Source organism: Notolepis coatsorum (genome assembly GCF_963971535.1).
Source record: "Notolepis coatsorum genome assembly, chromosome: 1".
NCBI lineage: Eukaryota > Metazoa > Chordata > Actinopteri > Aulopiformes > Paralepididae > Notolepis > Notolepis coatsorum.
In genome coordinates, this window is record NC_140165.1 from 194659953 (window position 1) to 194676371 (window position 16419).

The following is a 16419-nucleotide window of genomic DNA, read 5'->3' on the forward strand; positions in this document are numbered from 1 at the left end:
TCTGCTTGCTCAACGGATCCTTAGTGACTCTATAGAGCACTCCATCAGTGACCTTCAGTCTCTCCCATTGTCTGATCAGCACCAGAGCACTCGCGCCCAGACCGTCTCTCTCTTGCCTCGATGGCCTCCTCTGTCGAGTCAGAAAAGACGTGACCTTTAAGATGTCAGGGTCACTCTCTTGACTCCTCTGAAGCTCTGCCAGAGAAAAGGCAGGCAGCGAATCCTGTCCCGGTGGAACAAGATGTTGAACGGTTTGGACCAACTCTGTTGCCCTGGACTCTGCAGCTGCATCCCAATGGTCATGAGAATCAAGGACCGCCTTCACAGCGTTGTTACACAAGGGTGGCGAACACTGGGACTGCATCACAGCGACACGCTCTGACCTCTCCGCCCGTTGACACTGGACCCTTAAACGGAAAGCATCTTGAACTCCGTTCACTCCAACCTCACCTGCTTCGGCGAGCAGATTGCCGTAGGACTCAGTGACCAGCCGGCGCCCAACCGTCTTGGCAAACGGATCCCGACTGAGAGCATCAGCCACCACGTTCTTGACTCCTGCGATGTGCTTCAGGCTGAACGTATAAGGAGCGAGCTTCGCGACCCACCGTTGTTCGCAAGCGTCGAGTTTAGGCTTGGTCATTATATAAGTGAGTGGATTGTTGTCCGTCCATACAGTGAAGGAGTTGCCCTTCAGCCAATGGCTGAACTTGTCGCACACACTCCACTTCAGTGCCAAAAACTCGAGCCGATGGGCTGGGTAATTCTTCTGAGAACTGCTCAGGGTCTTGCTTGCGAAAGCTATGGGGCGCGCTTTACTTTCACCAGCTGGTACTTGTGACAACACCGCTCCGAGCCCGTCCAATGAAGCATTGGTTGACAGAATCAGGGGACGTGAGATATCAGGATGCGCCAGAACCACACAGTCCAGCAGACTCTCTCTTAGACTGACGAAGGCGACGTCACACTCTGAAGTCCAGTCATCGGGTCCCAGTCTCCTGAATGTTCCCGCCTTCACCTTCACCTTCATCCTTCCTTTCCTCTTCTGTCCCCCAGTCAGAGCGAATAGCGGCTTGGCGATGGAAGAGCAATTAGGGATGAAGTGCTGATAGAAGAAGACCATTCCCAGGTAGGATTTGATCCTCCGTACTGAGGGTGTGCACCCGTCTTCTTCCATCAGATCCGTCCTAGACATGCTGGATATGACTTCCACCGTCGCAGGATCCACAGCCACTCCGCTACCATCTATGATATGGCCCAGAATCTTGACAGACGACCTCATCAGATGACACTTTTTCGGACTCAACTTGAGATTGTGGTATCGCAGTCGCTGGAAGACGACCTCCAGTCTTTGTAACGCCTCCTCTTCCATTGATCCGAAGACCAGTAGGTCGTCCAGATAGCATAACAGGCTGCTGAAGTTCATGTCCCTGAATATACTCAGCATCATGCGCATAAATGAGGCAGGACTATTGCACAGTCCCTGCGGCATTCTATTATACTCATGCAGGCCTATCGGTGTAGTGAACGCTGTATATCTCTTATCCTCTTCAGCCATGGGAACGTTGTAGAAACCGGACGTCAAGTCCATCGTGCTGAAGAAGGTGTTCCCTCCGAAGGCGGCCAGACAGTCCGACTGATGTGGAAGAGGATGGGCGTCCTTGAGTGTTCTCGCATTCAACCATCGGAAATCGGTGCAGATCCTCAGATTACCGTCCTTTTTCCATACCATCACCAGCGGTGAAGCATAATCACTCACTGATTTTCGGATTATCCCTTGCTGCTCCATGTCTGTCAAGACCTGTCGTAGTTTCTGGTAGTGAGCAGGGGGGACTCTCCGGTAAGGAAGGCGGAATGGACGATCATCGGTCAGTCGAATGCGGTGGACGAAGCCCTTTGCCTCACCACAGTCCATCTCATGCTTGGAGAAGATGTCGGTGTAAGACTCAAGCAGCTGGACCAACTTCTCCTTTCCTGCGTTGCTGGTATGACAGGGTTGGATATCGAGTTTGTCAAGACCAACATCACGTAGTCTCTGCTTGATGTCAGAAGGACTGGTTGCCGTATGGTGCTCAGTCGGAGGAGCCCTGTCGATCCGACTACAGCCTTGGAGTAGCTCCAAATCCTCCACAGCTAAGCAGGGAGACACATCTGCCAGCTTACAGTTCCTCTTCAGCGTAACAGGTCTATCAGACAGGTTGGTGACCTTCATGGGGACCCACCCATCACCCCACAGAGGTGTCACGACCCGACCAACCATGATATTACGTGGCATGGACCTTGATGAAGTCGGCTCCACTATCACGGTGCTTCCCGGCGACATGATAGTATTTTTGGGTAGTTTACCCCAGACGAGGTGTTCGTGCATCGCCAGAAGAGTGATCGACTGCTTGAGCTTGACCGTGCCGATCTTATCCGGTAGCTCTTCACCCCTCCAACGGGATGTATTCGCCATGAGGTCCAAGAACTGTTCACACCCTGGGGATGAGGATGGACTGCAGACGGAGATGAGCCGCCAGTAATCGTCACTGTCCTTCAACTTGTGCATGAGGAACTTGATCACATTCGTGCCGATGATGAGATCATCCCTCTGGCCCGGCACCACAAGAACTGGTACGATGCAGCTCACCCCATATACTTTCAGTTCAACTTCGTACACACACTTTGGTTTAGTGAGTTTTCCTCCACACCCCACTAAAACCACGTCCTCAGTCATCGGCCTTGGTTCTTGCAATACTTTCCCCTTCAACATCCTTTCCTCCGCATCTTCACTAAAAGTACAGGCCATGGAGCCTGAGTCGAGCATCCCTTGCATCTGAAACATATTATTTACATTGACTGGATCATAGAACAGCTCATCATACGACTCAACTCTTTGCGTGTTCTGTGCTATGATCTTCACACCAGCCGGTGCTGCACTGCACTCTTTCACATAACACTGTTCATGTTCACTTTCAGCACTGAGGGTTTGACTGTCCTCACCCACACGTTCCCTCCTCCAATGCGGGTTAGTCAGTTTAAAGACTGCTGCTCTCTGGGTGAGTGTGCGACCTGGTCTCTCCGTCTGGGAGGGGAACTGCGACAGTCTCTGTGAATATGGCCAGGTCTAAAGCAACCCAAACATAGGTGCTCCCGCATGCAGTGTGACACAGTGGAGTGCTCCGCCGATCTGCATATCTTGCAGTTAAACTGTTGTCGTCCATACATTGGCTGGTTGTTCTGAGCCATCGGCCGGTAGTTCTGGACCATCGCTTGACTGTTCTGAGAGAGTGTCCGGTCAAGCAGGCCAATCAAAGTCATCAGACAGTTACCATCAATCTGAGGAGCAGACGTGACACTCGCTCCGACCTGGACAGGGGGCGACTCTGGAAGGCTAGGCGTAGACACCTCCTCAAACACAGGTGTCTGGACATGAACTGTTAAAGGTCTCCCCAGACCTGCACGGTTTGTTCTGGCGTCCAGCTGTCCTCTCATGCTGATCTGATGACGGTCAACATGCTCCTGTATTTCACCAGCTGTCCACTTCTCTGGCGCTTTGAACCGCAAGATTGCAGCAAGGGAAGGATCAGGGCAATCAGGGTGTGTGGGCAAAGGGTGTGTGGCTCGGTAGATGGGTTGAGGTGAAGACTGGGAAACCTTCATTGCCCGGGACACTAACCTGCTGGGTCTGACTGGGCGCTCGTGACCTCCCCTCACCTGGGCTCGGCCCTGGGGAATTAAATAGCTGTAACCCTCTCCCATAAGAATTAAGCAGCGATGAACCCCTCCCCAAACCAACACCCGGCGAGTTAAATCGAGCCAACAGCTGTGCCCCCCTCCCGGACGCAAAATCACTAGGGCCATGAACCACCCTCTCCCCAATGGCTCCCCCCTCTACAACAGACCCGCTCTCTGCGACGGCCCCCTCCTCTACAATATTGGGATCCATTTTTTTTTCTATAAAATGAGCTATCAGCAAAGAAAGAATTTTTTTTTAATATATTCTACGGATCACAATATTTTTACCTTGGCCATTACCAATACTACGCCAAAAGAGGAGAAAAATATTTGATTACAATATTTTTCTTGGCTATTCCTACCACAAAAGAGGAAAAGAAATATTTATAAGTTGGTCACAATATTTCTCTTGGCTATCCCTACACCAAAAGAGGAGAAGAAAAATATATAAGTTGGTCACAATATCTTTCTATTGGTTATTCCTATTGTAACTGAGGGGTACAATTCCCTGACTGTATTGTTAGATATGATACTTACTACCACTACCTCTTGTACTTTAGACTCTGGCCACCCAGTACTAGGCATAAATAATTATGGTAAACACTCCCACGTAGATGAAACGATCCAACACAAATGTACCAAGTCGAAAGTCTGCGTTTAATAATAATTAATACATAGCAAAAGGTATGTAGAGCAATCACTTAATTACATTTATGATTTGAAATAGGATGCACTTTTATGGCAAATGAGTATTCGTTGGTATATCAATAGAGAACGTCCAATCTCTGGTGGCGCAGGCGGTAAATATACAACCTGGAATATTTAAGGAATAATAGCAATGATACTTTATCATTAATATCTAGTCCTATAAGCTCAACTGATAAACTGGAGAAATCCAGTGACTGCTGTGAAAGTGCAGCTGACAACAAGGGAAAGACCATGTGACGGCTTGGAAAGACAGCTGACAGGAAGGAAAGACCCCAACGGGGCTGTCATGGACTAGCTATCCATGATGGCAGGCTCCGTCGCTTAATTAAGTGCACAAAAGCCACCCCTCATTGCTACGAAAAGTCTAAAGAGAAAAACACCCCTAGAGTCTGCGAGAGCGGGGGCGGAAGATGACTCATCGGCTGACCACCCGGTAACTGACCCTGGAACGACGACGAACCAGATAATCGGCACATCAACTGAAGGACAGGAGCACAGAGTATGTAGCTGTGGCTGGTCCAAGGTAACATCCATCAGAGGCCTACGAATACATCAAGGCCGGATGAAGTGCTTGAAGAAAGTGAGGCCGGGATCTCGCATTGACCATTATCTTCTGAGAGAAAGGTCAAGTCAGGCGAGTGAAGCTCAGCGGCAGGATTTAACCCACAGTCCACCGAGCATCAGTACCCCGGCTGAAAGTAATTCAAGCGAACCAAGTCACTTGCAACCTTCTTTGGAGCTGAAAGAAGAGCATCAAGGGGTAAAAGCAGAGGGGGGCACACCTGGGACGCCAGGTGTTGCCGTTGAGCCCTTCGGAGGTGTCGTGGGCCTGTCAACGAAACACCAATGAAGGAGGGTGCCCACCTGAAGACCCCAGTGAAGCTTTTACCACTACCCCATTCAAAAAAGTGCTGATTATCTAAGGGATTGTAATATCTAGTCCTATAAGCTCAACTAATGATTATAGAACTGGATACACTAGGGGGGAATTCCGGTCGCTTGTAAGACAACTGGAGAAGGGGGGGGGGTAGAGTCTGGCTGTATCCGTCTGGCCGAGGGTATCCTGGGAGAACCCACGGTTGTGCGGCTCGGTGCCTCAGCGATCCTCGATCCACAGATGAAAGCAGTTGGACTCTCTGTGGGCCGGCTTCCTCCGGTCCACGATGGAGAGACGTGAAGCGACCTCGTCGTGTAGAGCGTCTTCTCACCTGTCGTCCTCTCCGGGGGGGGGGTTTCCAACACACGGCAGTGTTGGTCTTTATCCATAGAATAATCACTGTATACAAAGCATAATCCGTGCCTGGGAAGGCGGGCTGTCGTCGGTAGAATAATCCGGTATGCAGGTCCACTCGCTCGTCGGCTCTGGGGCTCCTCGGGTGCAGCCTCATATGGGGTCGGCCACCCTGGATAAGCAGCCAGTTCTACCCGAAACGATGGGGGTACTGACCACGATAGTATTCTCACCGCACGAAGCACTACATATGAATAGACTATTATTAGCTTAATAGACTACGTCCAACTCGACGATATAGTGCCAAATATGACTATTCAAATATTAATATACACGATGTCTCAATACCGATGGTAGGCCGAACTTGGCCTTACTCCCACACGTGGCGTCGCGGGGAGGCTTTACGTCTGTCACTCTATTGGAGGGTAAGAAACTGGACTAAAAAAGGAAGTCCTACTTTAGTAGCGCAGTATATATACGCACTATGAACAAATAGTACCATTAGTGGTGCGGTAGCCAGATTCCTACGCGGAACTAGGACTTGTTCGTACATGTTGAGCGGTACGTTTGAACTGGGTCTGGGGGGTATGGCAGCCTGGCACCAAGGTCTCGACCAATAGTAGAATGGAGACTATTATGGGATGTTCAGTAGGCTAGAATGGATATTCAATGCATATTGTACAAGGAATATACAAGGGATATCAGGGAATATTAGAGAATATACAAATACAATTAAATATATATATATAAATAAATATATATATTCGGTTTAATCTGGCCCTTCACAACAGCCACCCCCTGATTGGTCCCAGACCTAATCAGTTAAGCAGAGACAGATTAATCGCGTTGTCTATTTACACATAAGGGTTTGCTGTAGGGGTCAGTCAACTTCACAAAGTCATAGGGTTATAGGGTCATGGTCATCATCGATTGTGTCTGGGAGTCGGGGCAGTTCTATGAGCCTCGCCACGGGACGGGTGTAAGTGCGACCCTGGACAAGCACTTCAGCTGCTCGGACCTTGCCGTCGGCACCGGTGATCACTTTGCTTACGCGGCCGGCCGGCCACATAGCTCTGGGCAGTGATTGATCAATAATCATGACGACTGTTCCTTCTGTCAAATTGTCTCTCTCCTTTACCCACTTCTGGCGGGTCTGTAGAGACGGTAGGTAGTGCAGTAGGAATGTCCTTTGTTGTGCACTCTCTATGGTAGTGCAATCATCTATGTTGGGGTCTGCGGAGATAACAGTGCTCAATCCACAGAACATAGGTTTCTTATTCTCAGCCTCCTCTTGACTGGCTTCCCTCGGGATAGGCGTGGGCCACTCTCCTTCCGGGAGCTTTAGGAATGCTGGGCCGTCACTGTAGACATTGCGACGGGTGAGGTCATCTAGGGGCATTCCCCGGGTGATGACGTCAGCTGGGTTCTGTTTTGTATCAACGTAGCGCCACTCTGTTTCTCCGGTTAACTCTTCGGTTAAGTCTTGAATCTCGGTGACTCTGACTCCCACGAAGACTTTGTACTTGCATGAGTCCGATTTGATCCAGGCGAGTACTGTCGTGGAATCTGACCACAGGATTGTTCTAGACACCGGTATGGTGAGCTCACGTTGGATGAGCGTGGCTAGGTGCGCTCCGGCTAGGGCTGCGCAGAGCTCTAGACGTGGGATAGATTGTTGCTTGCGTGGGGCTATTCTCGAGCGGGCGAGGACAAATGCTGTGTAGATCTCTCCCCCCTCTTCTTGGGCCCGCAAGTAGGCTACTGATCCGTATGCGACCTCTGAGGCGTCACTGAAGACGTGTAAGTCCATTTTACATGTCTCTGGCCTCACCGTGGGTGGGAAGTAGCTTCGGCGCATATTAACGCCTGGGAGTGAGTGGAGCTCCATCTCCCACTCTCTCCAGGTGGATGCAAGGTGTGCGGGAATGGGGTCGTCCCAGCCCTGGTCCTTGTCCCACAATGCTCGTACAATCATTTTTGCCCTGGTGGTGTACGGTAGAATACATCCTAGCGGGTCATATTGTCGGGCGATTGTTGTGTACACACTCCGTCTGGTGGTCGGCGCCGCCGCCGGCCTTCCCTGCTCCGTAGTCAGGGGCTTGTGTCTGTAGTGAAGCGAATCTGTTTTGAATCGCCACACCAATCCCAGGGTCATCTCCTGGGCTTCTCCCGGGATGGTAGCCATCCAGGTCTCGCTGCTGGCTGCCTTGTCCTCGGAGGGGAGGCTGCGCAGTACTTGCGGATCGCTGCTGGCCCACTGCCTGAGATCAAAGCCGCCTTTGATCAATGAGGCGCGGAGTTTAATCAGGAGAGCCTCGGCTTCTTCCTGGGTTGAAAGGCTTTGTAGACAGTTGTCTACGTAGAAGCTGTTCTTTACGCTGTGTCGGACCTCTTCGTCCGCTGCTGGGTCCTCTGCTACATGTTTCTGTAGTGCAAATGTAGCACAGCAGGGGCTGCACGTCGTTCCGAAGGGGAGGACTTCCCATTGGTAGATGGCTGGGTGCTCATCTCCTGGCTTCTCTCTCCATAGGAACCGTAACAGGGGCTTGTCCTCCTCTACTAATCTCACCTGCAGGAACATTCCTTTAATGTCCCCGCTGATGGCCACCTTTTCCTGGCGGAAGCGGAGTAGAACGCCGAGTAGGGAGGGGCCGAGTGTGGGACCGGGCAGTAACTCTTTATTCAGATTTTGGGATCCGATCTGGTAGCTGCAGTTAAATACTATGCGGTCTTTACCGTTGTGATGGACCTTGTGGTGAGGCACGTACCACGATTCAGTGGTCTGGTCAGCCTCTTTAATGTCCATCTTTGTGACGTGTCCCCCTGTGATGAGCTTCTCAATCTCAGCGCGGTATACACTCTCTTGGGCGGGGTTCTTGGCTAAGCGCCGCTCCGTGTTCAGCAGGTACCGTTCTGTGGCGTCTGTCTTGGCGTGGAAAGTAGGCATTCCTTCTCGCCGCAGGAGTGGCGTGGCGTATCTCAACACGCCGTTGACCGGGACTCTCTTGGTCCCTGTCTCGAGGAGGTGAATGGCGTAAATGTCATCTTTAGAGCGAATGTCTTTCTTTCCGTTCTTAAAGGGCATTTGTTCCAAGGTCCATAGCCGCTCTACGTGTTGCAGGAGTGCGGTTTCTCCCTCTGTGACTCGGGAGTGGAGACATCTAGTGGCTGTACTTCGGTTGAGAGATTTGGCGAGCGGGCCTTGGAGAGTCCATCCCAAACGGGTCTCGACTGCTGCAGGACAGCCTCGGGGTCCGGTATGGACCCGGTCTATCGGGACAATGAGGTCTGCATGGTCGGAGCCTATCAACAGGGTCGGCATAGCATTGTCTATGAGCGGGATCGGTAACTTGCGCAGATGTGCATATTTCTCCATCAGCTTGGCGACGGGGTATGTGTACCGCGACAGTCCTATTTCTTGGCTGGTGAAAGCGTCTGTAATCTGGTACCGTCGCTCAGGCTGGCCGCTTGCTGCGATAGAGAATGAGACATTCTCGCCCTTTATCGTCTTCAAATCTCGTCTTATTGTCCGAATTGTCATTTGGGTTTCGCTTCCCCGCAGCCCTAGCTGGGCCGCAGCGGAGGCGAGCAGAAGGGTCTTCTCTGACCCGTCATCGAGGACGGCGTAAGTGTCCAGGACTTTATTCTGGTAGCTTAGTGTCACACGCACTACTTTTAGGAGTACTCGGGCTCCACTGCTGCTGGCGGGATCGATGTACATGACGCTCGCTTTGCTGCTGGATGGTGCGGGTGAAGGGCGCCGTCTGTTACTGTCGTGAAGTATGTCCAGATGGGCTCCATCGCACTTGGTGCACCTTTTCTTTAAGCGGCATTCGGCTGCCATGTGTGAGCGCGCACAGCGAAAACAGCGCTTGTTGGACTTTATCCATTGACTTGCTTCCTCCGCATTCAGCTTGGGGAAGGAGTCACATTGCGCTAGCCAGTGTTCTTTCTCACAGTAGGGGCACACTATCTTCCACTTCTCCGTTCTGGAGGGGGTACTGTGGCTCCTGCTGCTCGGTACTGACTCCGATTGGTGCATCACAGTCACCGATCTTCTTCCATCATTTAGTCGTCTGGTTCCTTCTCTGGAGCCAGGGGTGCTCCGTCCGAATGTATCTAGCCGTAGGCTGCTGACTTCTCTCGCCAGGAAGTCTGCTAGATCGAGGAGGTTCGGTTCGGGGCCATTCGGGTCTCGGTGGTCTCTCTGCCGCCTAAAACGCTCCTGTCGAGCGGGCGGCAGCTTCTCCAAGATCCTTTCCACATTTGAGTTGGCGTAAAGTTCATGCCTCCCCTTCTCTCTCTGCGCTCCCAACATCCCTACCAGGGACTGCACTCTGATGGACAGGTCGTCCAGTGCTCGATTGTCTATTGCTGGGGGTAAGCGGTCGATGTGTCGGATCTCCTGGATCACGTAATCCCATATGCGCCCATACCTCTGGTCCAATGCTACCAGCGCTGCTGTGTATGGGGTGGTGGAAGTCGCGTAGGCGAGCGCTATATTATGTGCGCGGGGTACCTTTAAGTGCTTCAGTAGGATGGCGTATTTATGGCGTTCATCCAATACATCCACCAACATGGTCTCCAGACACATGCAGAGTTCTGTATACTGGGCCCGGTTCTCTTGGGTGAAGTCGGGTACCATAGGCGTGCCAATGTATGACGCTGACTGTGGATACATCGGCGAGCGTTGGGGGAGAGGCCTCCTAGGCGAGTCTCCTCCCGCTCCTTGGTATGGGCTGGTACCGGCAGTGTACCATGGCCCGCTTGTCCAGGTGCTGTTCCTCGGTGCGGGTCGTGCGTCGTGCTCACCCGTGTATAGAGTCGGGGGTCTGTAGCGCAGCTCCGCGGGAGTATAGCCTGGGCTGTACCGGACCTCCTGGTCCGGTAGAGTACTGTGCTGTCGTCGGGCGTGGTTCTCCTCCTCTTCCTCTTCGTCTTCAGTTAGGTCATCCAGTGCTTGTAGTCTCTGGTTTAGCCTCTCCACAGGATATGCTGCTCCTTCCCGGTTGCTAGGTCTCGCTTGGACCGGTGGGGGGAGGTGGTCTGTGGGGGGTATAGACCTCGTCTGTTGGTCAAGTTCAGGGTTGTTTACTTGGCTAGGGGATGCCGCCCTGGAGGTGTGTCTAGACGAGTTCCTGGAGCCTCTGGCGGAGGGAGAGGGTGTTGTCCGTCTGATCAGCTGTTCTATTAGTTGCGCTTGCTGTCTGTCGCGCTCTGCGTCCCGTAGAGCACCAGCAGCTGCTCGCTGGCTGTCTGCTCGGTCTCGGGCCACATTCTCTTCCATCTGAATGCGTCTTATTTCTAGACGTATATGCTCTTCTTCGCTCCGCTGCTGGATCTGCAGTCGGTCGCGTTCAGCAGCGGCGTTCAGGCTGATGAGGAAGGCCTGCTGTAGGGTCCTCTCTGCCTCGCTGGGAGAAGGCGGTTGTATAGGGGAGCCTTCCCTCGGGGTACTCCTTGCGGAGCCTTGGAGCTCTATCTCCACGGTGCTCTCCCCGTCTTCTTCCGTGCCGAGTTCTCTCTCGGTAGCGTTGTATTCCTCCCGGGACTCATCGGGGACTACTTCTTCAGTACTGGCGGGGTGTGAAGTCATGTCTGGTTCCCACTGGTCCCCACCGTGAGCTTGGTCAGTTACATTAGAACCCGTAGGGGCCTCTATGGTCGGGGTAGTCTGGGCGTTGGGGTTAGACATACTTTTACTTTCTGGTTTTACCGCGTTTACTGTTAGTAGAAGACTAGGTTGTTGACTGACAGCGTAAGCCTCCAAGTACTGAGGGAGCCGTCGTTCGCGCTGCGGGTGTTGGTTAGGAGGATCGTTTCGTGGAGTGTTCATCATAGGCCATTTCAATATTAATAACACTATATTAATATTACACTAATTACCATCCGGCTCGAAGGACCAATTGTAACTGAGGGGTACAATTCCCTGACTGTATTGTTAGATATGATACTTACTACCACTACCTCTTGTACTTTAGACTCTGGCCACCCAGTACTAGGCATAAATAATTATGGTAAACACTCCCACGTAGATGAAACGATCCAACACAAATGTACCAAGTCGAAAGTCTGCGTTTAATAATAATTAATACATAGCAAAAGGTATGTAGAGCAATCACTTAATTACATTTATGATTTGAAATAGGATGCACTTTTATGGCAAATGAGTATTCGTTGGTATATCAATAGAGAACGTCCAATCTCTGGTGGCGCAGGCGGTAAATATACAACCTGGAATATTTAAGGAATAATAGCAATGATACTTTAATGATTATAGAACTGGATACACTAGGGGGGAATTCCGGTCGCTTGTAAGACAACTGGAGAAGGGGGGGGGGGGGTAGAGTCTGGCTGTATCCGTCTGGCCGAGGGTATCCTGGGAGAACCCACGGTTGTGCGGCTCGGTGCCTCAGCGATCCTCGATCCACAGATGAAAGCAGTTGGACTCTCTGTGGGCCGGCTTCCTCCGGTCCACGATGGAGAGACGTGAAGCGACCTCGTCGTGTAGAGCGTCTTCTCACCTGTCGTCCTCTCCGGGGGGGGGGTTTCCAACACACGGCAGTGTTGGTCTTTATCCATAGAATAATCACTGTATACAAAGCATAATCCGTGCCTGGGAAGGCGGGCTGTCGTCGGTAGAATAATCCGGTATGCAGGTCCACTCGCTCGTCGGCTCTGGGGCTCCTCGGGTGCAGCCTCACATGGGGTCGGCCACCCTGGATAAGCAGCCAGTTCTACCCGAAACGAGGTACTGACCACGATAGTATTCTCACCGCACGAAGCACTACATATGAATAGACTATTATTAGCTTAATAGACTACGTCCAACTCGACGATATAGTGCCAAATATGACTATTCAAATATTAATATACACGATGTCTCAATACCGATGGTAGGCCGAACTTGGCCTTACTCCCACACGTGGCGTCGCGGGGAGGCTTTATGTCTGTCACTCTATTGGAGGGTAAGAAACTGGACTAAAAAAGGAAGTCCTACTCTAGTAGCGCAGTATATATACGCACTATGAACAAATAGTACCATTAGTGGTGCGGTAGCCAGATTCCTACGCGGAACTAGGACTTGTTCGTACATGTTGAGCGGTACGTTTGAACTGGGTCTGGGGGGTATGGCAGCCTGGCACCAAGGTCTCGACCAATAGTAGAATGGAGACTATTATGGGATGTTCAGTAGGCTAGAATGGATATTCAATGCATATTGTACAAGGAATATACAAGGGATATCAGGGAATATTAGAGAATATACAAATACAATTAAATATATATATATAAATAAATATATATATTCGGTTTAATCTGGCCCTTCACAACACCTATACCAAAAGAGGAGAAGAAAAATACATAAGTTGGTCACAATATTTTTCTATTGGTTATTCCTATACCAAAAGAGGAGAAGAAAAATATATAAGTTGGTCACAATATTTTTCTATTGGTTATTCCTATACCAAAAGAGGAGAAGAAAAATATATAAGTTGGTCACAATATTTTCCTATTGGTTATTCCTATACCAAAAGGGGAGAAGAAAAATATATAAGTTGGTCACAATATTTTTCTATTGGTTATTCCTATACCAAAAGAGGAGAAGAAAAATATATAAGTTGGTCACAATATTTTTCTATTGGTTATTCCTATACCAAAAGAGGAGAAGAAAAATATATAAGTTGGTCACAATATTTTTCTATTGGTTATTCCTATACCAAAAGAGGAGAAGAAAACATATATATACTGATTACAATATTTTTCTATTGGTTATTCCTATACCAGGAAAGAGAAAAACCAGATATTAGAAATTAAAGAGAGAAGAAAAAAAAATTCACTTCGACGACTCTTCCCGGCGACCAAGCTGGTGTTGGTACTTGCGTCGTCCTGGTCAACGGCACCAATGTAGCTGGTTTAAGGCCACTCTCTGTAATGTCGGTCGTGTATGTGAAGTGAAGACAGCCGTGATCCATTTCAGCATTTATTTCTGTTGAGACATCCAGATAGGCACATATTTAACATTGGCCAGCAGATGGCGTCAACAGCTCACATATGCCCTTCTAGCATCCAGACAATCTGCAGTTTAGAATCATCCACTGAAATATCACATTAAAATAAAACACAATGAAATAATACAAAATAAACAATAAGACATCTCAAATTACCTGTTGAGACATCCAGATAGGCACATATTTAACATTGGCCAGCAGATGGCGTCAACAGCTCACATATGCTGCAATGGGGAAATATCAGGTACACATTTCAGACCAAGTGGCCTACACACTTTGCCCAGCCTTTACTACTAACTCAGCCACATGTGTCCTTACCACAGTTCGCCACTACAGCTAAATTACATCACAACAAGTACAGAATTGCTCATTATTAACACAGTTACCATTATATATAACCCGGTTCATTGCCCGGTAACTTATTTACAATATTTTAACCATCATACGTTCTTTTAGACCAGATATATTTACAGACACTGAACGACCATCTTACCCCTTCTAGCATCCAGACAATCTGGCGTGAAGGGGGAAGTGCAAGGGGGAATACGTCACTTCGGCAGGAAGTGACGATTTCAAAATAAAATACTTTGAGAATAAAAGATAATAAAACAAATTAAAATAAAACGTGAGGGAGGGATTCTTCGTGGAATACATAACAGTATATTTGTGAGGTTTTGCCCGCTGCTCACTACCTTTTCTCTGTCTTCTTTAAGCCTACTGTTAGGAATTCCCTACTCACTCTCTCTAGCCCCCACCCTCTCGTTCCTTACCCTTAGTGGCCACACCTGTTTGATATTCTATTATCTCTCGCACCTGTGGTGGCAGGCTAATTAGTCCCCCTGTGGGCTTTAAATACCAGGGCGCTTCCCCTCGTTTTGGCGTGGGGTCGTGTTGTATTCATGCTGAGTCATATTCTCTAACATCTAGACTCTTTCGGGAGATCCTCTGGTCTACCAATGCTGTAAGATGGATCTCTCCAGCCTTGAGATGTTTGCTCCAGCCTTCGTCTGCTGTCGCCGTAGCCTGTGGAGGAGACTGTTCTGCGCTCCCTGTAACTTCCACGGGAGGCACTTATTCCAGTGTTTTGTGTTTTCTCCCTTAAAGGGACAGTGCCCTTTTTCCCTGTTCACAATAAATATCTGTTTCTTGGCAAACCACCATACCTGTCTTGTGTTGTGCGATTGGGGTCGGTTACAAACCACAACAATATTTTATATATACCTGCTATATATCTATGACGGACTCATTCAGACTCATAAAAAAAAGTTATTCGGTTGTGGGAGGGATCTGGGGTCACGTGGAGTGTGTTATATGAAATAACAATGGCAAACTTGACTGTTTCAGCTAATCAGAATCAAGATATTTGCATGCCATTGTATAAGTATAGTTATAGCGTGGTCTGGGGTAATTCCTGAAATACTGAGTTATAGCCTTATACGTCAATTCTACTATAGACATTGCCGTTTCTTGCCTGTACACGCTATTATTCCAAAATCAAATCTATATCATAGGTATTATGCTCCATCATGAATGCATGAAAGGGGGGGGGGTCCTTTCTGATTATTTGATTGTCAGTAACGGCATTCGTATTGAACACTAAAAGCATTGCAGGATAAAAATGTACGTCAGATAGTCCTTACCTGTGATCGGGACTTTCGGGAGTATTCCAAAAATAATATTCCAATTGTTTGATCGCCATCTGGTACATCCAATGTCCATTTTGTCCACCCACGGCATAACCCACAACAATATATGGATCGGGGATATTTGACGTGCTACAATGGAACCGGGAGAACCGCTCCACTCGGCCGACAAGGAAAAGTGAAACCGGAGACATTTGGCCATTCCACAGGCCAAGATACAAGGTTACAAAGGGTGCTCGATACCGCCGTCTAGCTGGATGCGGCCGGTATTGTACTTTGGCGACCTCAGACTCATAGAGGTAAGACTAAGAGAGGAAGTGTGACCTTCCACACATTACACTCTCTCAGTGAGAGTCCGCGCTGCCAGGTGAAAATAAGTGGTGGGCTGGGTACACATGTGTCGGAGGAAGCATGTGATAGTCTCCGCCCTCCCAGACCGACGGTAGGGGTAGAGTGCGCAACGACCAGGAAGGGGATTGGGAATTGGCATAACGACTAACATTGGGAGGGGAGAAAAACGGAAAAAAGAAGGAGGAAAACGAAAATTCAAAACAATATTGAATAAAAGAATAAACGACCAAAACCAGAGAAATCTCAGGTCTGGCCTCCATTGAGTTAAACAAGTCAAGAAGAAACATCACAATAAATCAAGAACAAAACAAAAACACCATGAAGTCCAAAAATGTTTAAATAAATGAATGCAACACTCCCAGACATACCCTGCGCGAAGGTAAGGAAAAACTCACTAAAACTTAGCAAAAGAAAAAAATGCACCACAGGCTATGTGGAGGAGAGAAACCTTAGAAGGGCCGTTCAAGGGGGGATCTCCCTTCTTAGATGTCGGTGATAGTAGTTTTGCAATAAAACAGGCGAAACTGTTGGTAAGCATGCACACATATGTGTAATGAAACACAGATAAGTGCATGCAATAGCAACTGAAACAAAACGTCTAGAGGGAAATGTAGCCGAGGCTCCAGCTACCACCACGGGATCACAGACCAGTAGCGCTGGTGAGGAAGGCTAGCTCCGTAGTGTTGGCAGAGAAGATGAGGAAAAATCTGGATGCTATCTTGAAGAACCCCTCCCACCCCCTCTATGAGGAGCACATTCAGTC